The 9,676-nt window shown below is 41.8% G+C and overlaps 1 pseudogene; it reads left to right on the top strand.

Moving 5' to 3' along the window:
* Nucleotides 1-1,400: 1,400 nt before the first annotated feature.
* On the top strand, nucleotides 1,401-7,794 carry LOC125349350 (annotated as a pseudogene).
* The last annotated feature ends 1,882 nt before the right edge of the window (nucleotides 7,795-9,676 follow it).

Here is a 9,676-nt window from a genome sequence, read left to right as displayed (position 1 = left end):
GTGTGTGTATGTACACACATGTATATATATATACATATGTATGCATGTGTGTATATCTTTTGTATTTCTTACTTGATTAGGCCATATGAAATTAATAACTTTGTCTAATTTCTTTTATTAGGAAACGAATCCCTGGAGTTCTTTCTCTTCTGGGGTTCTATGTCCCATAAGACTGAGCTGTCTACACTTTTTTTGTTTGTTTTTTTGCCAACTGGGGCTTGGACTCAGGGCCTGAGCACTATCCCTGGCTTCTTTTTGCTCAAGGCTAGCACTCTACCACTTGAGCCACAGCGCCACTTCAGGCCATTTTTTCTATATATGTGGTGCTGGGGAATTGAATCCGGGGCTTCATGTAAATGAGGCAAGCACGCTTTGCCACTAGGCCATATTCCCGCCCTGAGCTGTCTACACTTTTAAATACTCTTAATACATCTGTCCCTTTATTTCTTTTACAGTACTCTATGTGTTTCCCCCTTTTACAAGGATTGCAACCTATAATGATTTATTTATCTGTACAGATATTGCTTGAATCCTTATTCAATAAAACAGTTTCTGAGGGACAAAAGCAAATCTTTCCTTAGATCATTAATTTTTAAGTGAGCCAATGCATTAATAACTCATTGACCTTGCACGAAGTCAGCCTTTAGACTGCCAACTCCTTGATTATTTAGAACTACTGTAGAACTTATTTCATTTGGGCGTTATTTCCTAGTGTCTAAACAAGTAAAAGTACATGCAAGTTTACAGCACGGTGCTCTGTCCACCGAATGTGTGACGCGGGCTGGGCACTGAGGCGGGGCTCACTCACTTCCAGACCTTTCTAGGTCCTTGCACCACGTATCTCAACAAAATCTGTCCCTTGCAGACTTATGGTGGCTGGTAGATGTTAAAGACCTTCAAAAATGTGGCTGTGACTTGACCTGGGAGGATGGAGAGTAGCAAAATTTGACCACAAGAACTGGTACCAGGAGGCAATGTTAGGACGTGGGGCTTTCTGGTCTCATTATGGCTTCAGGTTCCTCAGCCACTGTTGTTCCCCAGGCTGGGGCCTGGACAGGATCTGTGGATACTAAAGAGAGGCCTGCACCTGGCCACCTGGGAAATGGACTAACCTCTCCTCTCAGATGAGGCACCTAAGAAAGTTATCTGATAGCAGACTGCTTGGTAGAGACCAGCATGCTCATACAAGTCATAGGAATACTTCCGGGGTCACAGATAAAGTCTTTCAAACTGGACATAAGCAACGACTGACCTGTTTCTTTCTGGCTCTGTGAACAGGGATCCAAGTGACTGCACAGGACCGGAAGTGCCTCCCCCTCACAAAGGAAACCGGTTTGACTGGGCCTCAGCCAACCACTTCCGGTCATCTTTAGACTTTTGATAGTCCCTTTGTGTGCGAGATGGTGGTCGCCAGCCCCTCTGCTCAAGCAGGGGCCCACCGGCTCCCCTTGTCAGTGTCCTCACCACCGAGGACAGTCGCAGGGTGGCAGCAGCGGTGGCCGAGGCCACAGCTATGTCTACAGAGACATGGAAGTCCAATATGGCATCCTGGGTTCGCTGGCACTGGGGTAACTGGGGCTATGGTAGCTGAGGTGTCCAAAATCCTGCACACGTTTCCGGAGCAGCAGGGCCTGAAGTCGCGCAGGGCATTACTAGAGTAAGAGAGCGCAACTCCAGTCCTGAAGCCAAGCCTCCAATTCTTATCTCCAAAATTACCTAAATTTGCCCACTCACCATCTGTACCTCTCTCAAGTGGTCTAGTGGTGTGAGCCAATAGAGGGGATCCCATTGCTAGTAGATAGCATGGAATGTGGGTGTGGCCTCAGTGCTTTTATTCCATTGGCCAGAGAAATATGAAAAAACTGGAGGCGTGGCCAGAATTTTGTGATCTAGGCAGAATTGTAAAGGTCCCATGAGAGCTGCACACCTGCAACCCATTCCTTGTCCAGCCCTCCCACATGGGGGTAAAGTTAACACCATCTCTAGCTGGAAGTCTGCACAGCTCTATTGGTGACTGTTAATGACCATGACCTCCATTACAGTTACAGTAACTGATGATCTTGAGATTTTGCTCTCAGGCCACTGCTTGTCACCCTCTTGTGCTGTCGGGTTTAAGCACCATAACCAAGAATTCAGGTGGTGACTGAAGAATGGGTGGAGGTTCTCATTTCAGAACTTGGACTTCGTATTATCATGTCTTAAGAAATTTCTCCTAATTTCCTTCCAGTACCCTGGCTATCCTATTTCCCCAACTCTCCCACTCCTTCCTGGACAATTCCTGACTCTGACAGTCTATTTGTTCTCTTCCCATCTTCCTTCAGTCCTGGACTCACTTCTTAGCTAAGTCTTTCCTGTTGCTAGTGTATTCTATTTCCATAAGAAAGGGCCTTGGGGCCACCCAGCCTTTCTTTTACAATTCCATTCCAGGTATGAATCAGAACTGAAAATTTGCCAATGTCTTTCTAATACTCCATTCATATGTTTGTGCTTTTCTCACCCACCCTGACTCAAATGCAGCCCACCCAGCTCTGCTTTCTTCAAGCTTTTTCTGCAGTAGACCTGTATACTGACCAAATGCTTAATAACTGTAGGTTACTAGTGGATATCATATTTGGCAGACTCAGACATTCAATTCATTTTATCTACTCTTTAATAAAAGGCTTCCTAAGCACAAGTAGCTGATACAAAAAATGCATATTTTAGAGTCTAAGCTAAACAATAAGCTAAAAAAAGAATCCACAAATATTTTGCATACAATAAGATCTGACTAGTGTTTGGTTGACAACAGACTCTCTTTAAGCTTTGCCAAATGACATACCAAATTCCTTGTGTTGGAGAGCATTTCTAATGTAATTTCACCTACCTTTTCTCATTTCTCAACATCCCTTGAAGTTTCTATTGGTGTCTGTGAATCTATCCACTCTCTTCTCCTCATTGGCCAGTACCCTCCTTACTCATGGCTCACAATGGCTTCCCTATCCTTTCTTCATAGGACATATTTTTTGGATGAACTATAAGCTACTGATAACCAGCTTGAATTCTCCATATTTATCCTAATCTAGATTCCCATTGGAGATAATCTGATTGGCCTAATTTATCTTTCCTTGTGAGTTCATGCCCTGTGTTACTTGGTAATTCGGTCTCTGGAATTCAGCCCATCCTGGCTCTATTTGTTCCCTATGGGGAAAATCCTTCTTGTGTCTTTCAATATGGCCTCCACAAACCATCCAGACACATACCGATTTATCTTAAAATTTCTGTTTTCTCATGTTACTGGGATTTCTAAATGATGTATTGGTCTCTGTGGATAGTACCTGTATTTCTAGCCACTTGGGAGTCTGAAATCCTGTTTGATGTCCCATACATGTGCCACCCCAGCAGCACCTAGGGCATTATGGGAAGAAGCATTTGAGCAGAAGCTGAGGCACTATTGGAACAAGAAGAACCCTAACTGTTCACATGTTATCTGTTGTATGTACTGGGCTGCTTTTTCACCCTGTCTCCTAACAGTTACCATTTCCTTCCCTCAATATCATTCCTCAGAAGATCTGTTTATGGATGCCCCACTGGGATATGTGAAGCAACACATGGAACAGCAACACCACTTCAAGAGCATTCTTATCTGTAGCAGACTGTACTTTTACAGAAAAGGATTGATTCTCAAGTCTGCTTTTTCCATATTTCAACTTGTCCTTTTAGTTCCTCTATCTTTCTATTACTTTTTAAGTGGGACACAGTAACACTACCAATAACAGTTTAAAAAGGGAGAAATAATGGGATCACTTGGTAATTTTTTAAGTTAAAATATGATATATATTTCTTAATGTCTCAATAAGATCAAAGCATTTAAATCATTATAATACATATGTATATATACGTGTATTATAAATATATTTCATATGTATGCATAAGAAATATATATTTATGTGATAATAGAATAGAATATAAATTATATATGTGTATAAAATAGAAATATATAATAAATATATTATATGTAAATATGTCTATTTCTGTGTCTGTGTCTCTGTGTGTCTGTGCGCACGCTGCCCTGGGGCAAAGCCTGGCACTGTCTTTGAGCTTTTGAGCTTTTTACTCAAGGCTAGCACTCTACCACTTGAGCCACAGCTTCAAGTCCAGTTTTCCTGTTAGCTAATTAAAGATAAGAGTCTCACAGATTTTCCTGCCCAGGCTGGTTTCCAAGTGCAATCCAGCTCTCCACTTCCTGAGTAGCTAGGAATACAGTCATGAGCCACCAGTGCCAGGCTTAAAATTATAGTATTTTTAAACAAATATCACGGGCTGGGGATATGGCCTAGTGGCAAGAGTGCTTGCCTTGTATACATGAGGCCCTGGGTTCGATTCCCCAGCACCACATACACAGAAAATGGCCAGAAGTGGCGCTGTGGCTCAAGTGGCAGAGTGCTAGCCTTGAGCAAGAAGAAGCCAGGGACAGTGCTCAAGCCCTGAGTCCAAGCCCCAGGACTAGCCAAAAAAAAAAAAAAAAATATATATATATATATATATATATATATATATATATATATATATATATCAGAAAGACCTAGACTCAAAAGTTAAAAACAGGAATCAACTGAAAAAGCAGTTTGGCTTCCTTCCTACCATAGCTCTGTTTAGGCTACCTTACACAGACTAGGAGGCTGAAACTGAGCTTTCTAAATCTGCCCACTCCTTTCAAGGGTGAATACCTGCCACTTCTCTCTAAATGTAGATGGAAAGATGCAAGCATATCTGTAAAGGGGAAGCCCAAAAGCTCACCACTGACTCCGAATGCCAGGTAGGCCCTATTTTAGAATACTGAGCAGCAGTCATTCTGGCCACCCAAAACCATTGTCTAATGTTTAGGGATTGTTAGAGAACATGATCGTATATATTCCCCAAACTCAGAAATAAGAAAGGCAGCAGATAATAACTTCCAGATTAAGTCTTTATCTTCGATTTCCTGCAAAGGATTATTTCCTATTCTATTTCTTCAGACTCTAACCCCAAGTCAGTAAAATAAATCCCTGCTAAAAGTCTTGGCTTTGTGTGAGATACCCTGAAATGTTTTTCATGAGTGGACCTCAAAAACATGTGAATTGGGGTTTAAAAATTCCATTTGGTCCTATGCTTCTTCATCACTGTTGCCAGCACCAGATTATGTTTTTCAGTATGAGTCTTGGCAGTACAATCTGCACTGGATTGTCTTGTTATTATTTTGCTATGCTATTTTAAATGTTGCTTATCCCTCTCACTTGTCATTGTCAACTTTTCCAACATGACTAAGCATTGCACTCTGAGGGATGACCTTCTAATCTCAGATAGTGGATTCTTCACTCTATCTTATTCATATCTCTTTGGCCAAGTAAGTAACACCTGGAATAAACTCAAATGGGCCTAATCCATGATGATAACCTTTTATAATCATCCTGGTATTGGCTTTATTCAGATTATTTTGCTGATCATAAAATAAAATCATTTCCTTTTCCTTGTATGCATCAGTGACAAACTGATTTAGATGTCAGGTTCAGTCAATGCATAATTGTTCTTTCTTGGTAGCATGTAGCTGAATGACACAATATTAAATGCTAACTCCACATACACAAGTGATGACTGGATCCCAAATGTGGTTCCAGAAGACAATTCCAGGATCTGCAGTGTCCAGGCCACCCAACCGGCTCCACCACATTGCATCTAGTATCCCCCTGGGCCCTGGCTAATCATGCTGTTTCTCCAGTCACAACCAGGGCTTTACTTTGGAATCACTGTTACCTATCTTTTCCCCTAACTAGTGTGAGTGTGTGTGTGTGTGTGTGTGTGTTACTGATACAAGTCTGTAGAAAAGCAAGCTATCAAGGGCCTGTGGCCTATAGAACTTGCTGAAGGCAGGATAAGCTGGAAAGGAAAACCCGCTTGGCAAGGAATAAAAAAAAGAAATTTCAAGTTACAGGATAAAATGAAATAAAAAGCAGGATGGTAAGTCTTTGGTGCCACAACCTTACAGGAAACAGAAAGGAGATCAGAAAACCATCTTCAAGCTCTCCACTTCTCCCTATTGAACCCAAGGCCAGCCCCTGAAAGAAGAAGGCATGAGGTGGCTGAGGTAGGTGAAAATGCCACCCACTCCTAGCACATCTGTGCCATGAGCTCTTTTTCTCTGCCATATTTAGTTTCTAATAAACTTTCCCATTGCCTTTACTCATGGTGAGTCTTGCTTGAATTATTCTCATGTCAGATGCAAAGTTCTGAGGTCAATTTAGCTGTTCTAAATTTCTAGTAATATATTGGTTTAAGGATTTTGTTCTGACTCTGATACATGGAAAGGTCATATACTAGCATCTGAACTCAAAGTCTTGAGATTTACCACTTGAGTTATGCCATCAAACCTTTTTTCTTTATTGATTCTTCAGATGGGATCTCATGCTCTTGGCTCCAGCTAGCATCAGATGATGATCTTTGTACCTGTCTCTCCCATGTGCCTGGTATTATAGGGGTAAGCCACCATACCCAGCCTTTCCCTAACTCCCAAACATAGAATTAAAAATATTGCATGTATGTTGCTTAAGGACTGTGTTTGTAAGGTATTTAATGCTGATTTTTCTGTGACTAACTGCCCAATATCAATGGATATTTAATACTTGTGAATCAGTGAATCAATGGATAAAACAAATAAGAAATGAATGAAACAAATCTAAATCCTTCCCAAAGATAATTCTATTGATGCTTTGCCTTCATTACACCTGTTCTTTTCTTCTGTGATAATTGTGATAATTGTTTTCCTTGATTTTTCCATAACTATAGTTCTGTTCTTCATCTATTCTGACAAAAAAATGATTGCTTTCCCACATGGTCTAAAACTGCAGAGACTGAAAACCTCATAGAATATGCTAATTTTATATATAAAAGTAGGAAGGTAGGGCTGGGAATGTGGTTTAGTGGAAGAGTGCTTGCCTAGCATGCATGAAGCCCTGGGTTCAATTCCTCAGTACCACATATACAGAAAAAGCCGAAAGTGACACTCTGAGTGCTAGCCTTGAGCAAAATATACTTCTCCTCCACTTCCCCTTCCAGTTCCAGGTGCAGCGGGCTGGCAGTTCAGACACGGCCAAACCCAAGAACCACACCATGGACAACCAGTCCCAAAAATGGCATCAAGAAACCCAGATCACAAAGATACAAATCTCTGCAGGGGGTGGACCCCAGGTTCATGAGTTTTGCTAAGAAGAACAACAAGAAGGGCTATAAGGGGCTGGGAATGTGGCTTATTGGTAGAGTGCTTGCCTAGCATGCATGAAGCCCTGGGTTCGATTCCTCAGCATCAAATAGGCAGAAAAAGCAAGAAGCTAGGGACAGTGCTCAGCCCCTGAGTCCAAATGGCAGGGGGCAAAAAGGCTTTAAGAAGACGCAGGTGAACAATGCCAAGGCCATGAGCAAGACCCTGGTGAAGCCCAAAGTAGTGAACAACAAACACAGATGCCCCCAGCACCCCACCTGAAAGTTTCAGCACCTAGCCTACATGGCCCACCCCAAACCCAGAAAGCACATTCCTGCCTACATTGCCAAGGGCTGCAGGCTCACTGCTCCAAATACCAGGGCTCAGGCCCAAAGCACCGGCCCAGGCCCAGGCTTCAAGCTACCACTCCAGCTCAGGTCCAGGCTGCAGGGCCTAAGGGTGCCCAGGCCGCATCCCCTATGGATGCCCAGGATCCAGAAGCTAAAGGTGCCTAGGCTGCAGCTCCTAAGGGTGCCCAGGGTCCTGTGAAGGCCCCACATGAGACCTGTGTCTGCCAGCATTAGACAGTGGACTGCTGTGGCTCCCTGGCCACCGTCTGCAGGAGGGCTGGTGGCCTGGGTCATTTCTCATAATAAACCTGAGGCAGGGAAAGAAAAAGAAAACTTCTCTGAGCAAAGGAAGCTGAGCACAATATACTACATTGTACTTGACTTTATCAGCAACCTCCTAGATAGAGATTTCCATTTGAAAGAGTACTACTGTTTTGCTATTTGTTTAAAATCATGTAATTCCCCAGTCCCCTCACCTATCTATCCTGTGTCAGTTTTACTCGTCATTTTTGTGATAACCCAGGTGTGATTTGCTATCAACACAATGGTTATGCCCTTCAACAAACAAAATCTACTGTAATTTATCATTTGGAATAGCAAAATATACTCAAAGGGAACTCATGAGATTTTAATTTGATTCTATTTTCCAGTAACTGTTTGAATTTGAGCAAATGAATTATATTTCTTTAGTCATAAGTTACAGGATCTGAGTGGTCTACATATCATACATACTAATGATGCATTGTTGACTCTTGGCATATGTTAGACTCCAGGGCTTGTGTTCATGCATGGTTGGTTTGGCTGACTTGAACATTACAGTGTGGCAAGTCTCCATTACTGGCAGCTCACTATAATACTCTTAACAGCTATGCACCTCTGGAAACAGGGCAGGACTCCCTTACAGCAAGAAAGATCCACAGAACATGGAACATAATGCAAGGAAGGAGGCCCTCACTTATTGGAGGGAGGTCTAAACACAATGAAACCCAGAAGACCCAGAACAGGGCCCTTCCCTCTCCCCTTACTGTCTGTGGTGAACTCTCTCGTGTGATGTTTGATTGAGTTTAGTCCTTTTCCATGACCTCATTTCTGAATTTCCTTTCCCACCAACATCTGAATGAAGACAGTACTAAACACTGCTTTTCTGGGCTTTGTTTCCACTTAAGCCATGTTCAACTTTAGCTTTGGGAGAAGCAGGTAGTAAATGTTTGCTTTGACAGATTCATAGCTGAACAAAGCCCTTTGTTTTCTTCTTCTCTATTCTTAGGAGGGCAGAAACAAAATTGTTGTTGTTTTTGATTTGAAAAATTGCCCTGAGCAACAGTCAACACCCATCTTAGGCATGCATGTCAGGTTAAGTGCTTTAATAAATCAACACTGCAATTCAACCTGGATCAGGTAGTAACTGTGAAGAAGGCTTCATATGTTTTATTTAGTGGATTTACTTGTTATGTAATTTTTCAATAGGGGGAAGGCCTTGTGGAAAGAAGTGTGCAAACAATTAGGTTGCTATTACTTCAAGTGGTTGCTCACAACACAACCTAGGTGCAGCCTTGTCCCACACAGGTCCTATCTTGCTAATTATTTGTGGAAATTACACAGGAAGTGAACACACAGAACAAGCTGGGGAAATGCAGATGTAAAGTGAGAAGAGGGAAAAGCGTAGATACAGAAAGAAGTGAAAAAAATTGATCAGAAATGGTCTGAAAAAATTAATTTCCATCAACTACAGAATAAATATTGAAGCTATCTGTTGTACCAAAACTTCTAGATATCTTGTTTGTTTTTGAAATGTACTCCCTTAACCATGCATTAAAATAGTAAGGAGGAGGTAACAAATAGTACAAGAAATGTACACATGGCCTTAGGTATGAAACTGTAACTTTGACAATCACTAAGTAATTATTTAAAAAATAAAATAAAATAGTAAGTAAGCTATTCCTCTGTCTCTGTTTCTGTCTCTTTTTTTGTATCTCTGTGTGTCTCTCTCTGTGTCTCTGTCTTTGTCTCATTCTCTGTCTGTCTTTCTCTCTCTTTTTCCCACCAGTACTAACACTTGAACTCAGGGCTAAACTCTCATTTAGCTTGGTATTTATGCTGGTGCTCTAAAACTTGA

This window comes from Perognathus longimembris, chromosome 1, assembly GCF_023159225.1.
Source record: "Perognathus longimembris pacificus isolate PPM17 chromosome 1, ASM2315922v1, whole genome shotgun sequence".
NCBI lineage: Eukaryota > Metazoa > Chordata > Mammalia > Rodentia > Heteromyidae > Perognathus > Perognathus longimembris.
Note: the sequence above shows the minus strand (reverse complement) of the source record. Positions and strands in the feature narration are given on the sequence as shown.